Raw genomic sequence first — 2,895 nt, 5'->3', positions numbered from 1 at the left:
CCTTCTTATTTCTCAGCTCCATCCATAAAGCCTCACTGGATGATCCTTCAGTAATTTCAGCTCTGACTTCTGCTGTGACATTCCCCTTAATCAAAAGTGCAGCTCCCCCTCCTCTCTTTCCTCCACCTCTATCCCACCCAAAGCACCTGTACCCCGGAACATTAAGCTGCCAGTTCTGTCTCTCCCTTAGCTACGTTCCTGTAATGGCTATGACATCCCAGTCCCACGTAGCTATCCATGCCCTAAGTTCATCCACCTTACCAGTCAGGCCTCTTGCTTTGAAATAAATGCAATTTAATCCAACAGTCTTTCCTCGCTCCTAGCCATTCTCCTGCCTGTCATGCCTGTTCAACTTGCTGTCACTGACTTTTCCACCATTTTCCAGCATCTCATTTGCTTCCCTGATGCTTGGGATCCCACCACCCCCTTCCTACCAATCTAGTTTAAACCCACCCTAACAGCACCAGCAAATCTGTCCCCCTCCAGTTCAGGTGTAACCCATCCCTCTTGTACAGGTCACCTCTGCCCCAGAAGAGATCCCAGTGGTCCAAAAATCTGAATCCCTGCCCCCTACGCCAATTTTTCAGCCACGCATTCATTTGCCATATCCTTCTATTCTTACCCTCACTGGCACCTGGCACTGGAAGTAATCCAGAGATTACTACCCTCAAGGTCCTGTTTTTTAACTTCTTCCCGAGCTCCCTACATTCACTCTGCAGGACCTTATCCCTGTCTCTACCTATGTCATTTGTGCCAACGTACACAATGACTTCTGGCTGCTCACCCTCCCCCTTGAGAATGTTTTCTACCCACTCTGTGACATCCTGGACCTTGACACCAGGGAGGCAGCACACCATTCCAGAGTCCCTTTTGCAGCCACAGAATCTCCTGTCCGCCCCTCTATCGAGTCCCGAGTATTCGAGTATCAAATAGTGATGTACTTGCATTAAAATGCTGCAGCACTGAACTTACATCTGGGTTTATGACACAATGTTGGACTCCAACACTCCCCCTCAAGTATACCCCCGACACCATGTCCCCCTACACCTTCTGTGTTTCGGAGTTAATACTTGGACCAAAATTTCATATTCTAACTTCCTGCCCAAGCCAAACAGCCATACAATTCCAGCTGGATATGAATGGCATTTTGGATCAGACACTTATTCCTTTTGCTTTTCAAATCACTCACAGACTCCAAATGTAGAAGTCAGTTTTGTTTCTGGTAGACATTTTAATGCATTCCTGGCGAAGCATAGACACATTTGTTTAAAATCTCTGCCAGTATTGGCTCATCAGCTCTTTGGCTGAGATTTCTTTTGACCGCAATTACTAAATAGTTTCATTCTGAATCACAGTCTCAGCAACCTGATTCCTTGACCATTCTATAGTTATACCAAGTTGGCAGTCTTCACACCTTGTAATATGATGACTAATTTCAGAACTGAAATGTTGTTCTCCAATTTTCAAGTCAGCAACAACCTTCATACTAATCCCTGCAATTCCCAGCATCATGCACAAGAATAAAGATCAGAAGAACCAAACTCACATGTTTACTCTGATGCCAGAATGCTTTTGGCTGAAGATGCTACACTGCAAATCCTGTGAAAACTCTGCATTTTACCCACATGACTCAGTCCCTCCTGGACTGAAATTGTCATGTAAAACCACAAATGTATCAACACTTACGATGTCTAAACAACTTATCATCGGGGTACATATGATCTTATAATACAATGACTTAATTAATTGATAAAATCAGAAAAAAATAAGGGAGAGTCTTTTCATATAGGCTTACTGTATAATAAATATAGACATGCACGTGCAAAACTTAAATGTTTTGCGATGTGTTTTAGTTGCTTATTTATCTGCTCTAGTTAACTGGAAAGGAATGTGTTCATATGGCTTTGTTACTTGTTCTTCCTGTACCCAAGTTAATCCAAAATGACTTTCAAACTGATGTACTGTTTGCATACAAACCACAAGCACGCTGTTAGACTAAATGTAATAAAATTTGTCTCAATCTTATTTGTCCCAATCTTATGTCGCAATTTTATTGTCCCAATAACATCTAAGTGTAATAAAATTTGTCCCAATTTGATCAGCAAAATGAAGATATTTAAGTTTTCAAGAAGTGCCAGTAGTTCTAGTGTAGCACTGCTCTCTGTAGTTTGAAGTAGGGCATCGCACTGAGTGTCTGCTGAGCATGAATCTGGCCTGAGATTTTGCATCAGAGTATTAGACTAACAGAATTGAGATGAATGGGTACACTTGCCTGTCCCTGACGTCCCTCTGGCCCTGATGGGTTTTCCAGAACAAGAATCATGACTACATTGTACTCAGGGAGCTATGCCAGCCAAGAGGCAGCAAAAGGAAGTGGCCAGTGTACTCTTCATCAATAATTTTGAAACATTATGGACTGAAACTCATGTTGCGTTCATGCTTGTGACGGCTTGCACAGGCCTTATGTTTAGATCAGCTCCATTTCCTGCCCCCGTTGACCTCAGAATGCTATTTGGGCCCAGCAGGCAATTGCTGATTCCAATCCATAAACTTAAGGGATACAAAAAAAGGCTGGAAATCCTACAATGTAGTTCACATTTATATGTGCTAGTTGTACTTGAAGCAATTTTAAAATGGACTTGTCAGTTCCTTGTTGTGGTCCATTGCACAAGTGAGACATGGCAATGTGTGGAAGTCATTAGGAGTTGTGCTGTATGACTCTATGACTATGACTAAGCACAATAGTGATGTCAATTAAAATGCGGGCCCTGAGTGGAAGAGGTGGCTTTGACAAGATCATGGAGTCTTTCTCGAGGGTATGTTAGTGGTCCCGTCCTTAGCTGAGCTGCTGTCAGGGAATCTGCCATTATGGTTATCATGAAATCTTCTCCAATG

Source organism: Pristis pectinata, chromosome 10 (genome assembly GCF_009764475.1).
Source record: "Pristis pectinata isolate sPriPec2 chromosome 10, sPriPec2.1.pri, whole genome shotgun sequence".
In the NCBI taxonomy this organism is placed as follows: domain Eukaryota; kingdom Metazoa; phylum Chordata; class Chondrichthyes; order Rhinopristiformes; family Pristidae; genus Pristis; species Pristis pectinata.
This window is presented reverse-complemented; position numbering follows the sequence as displayed.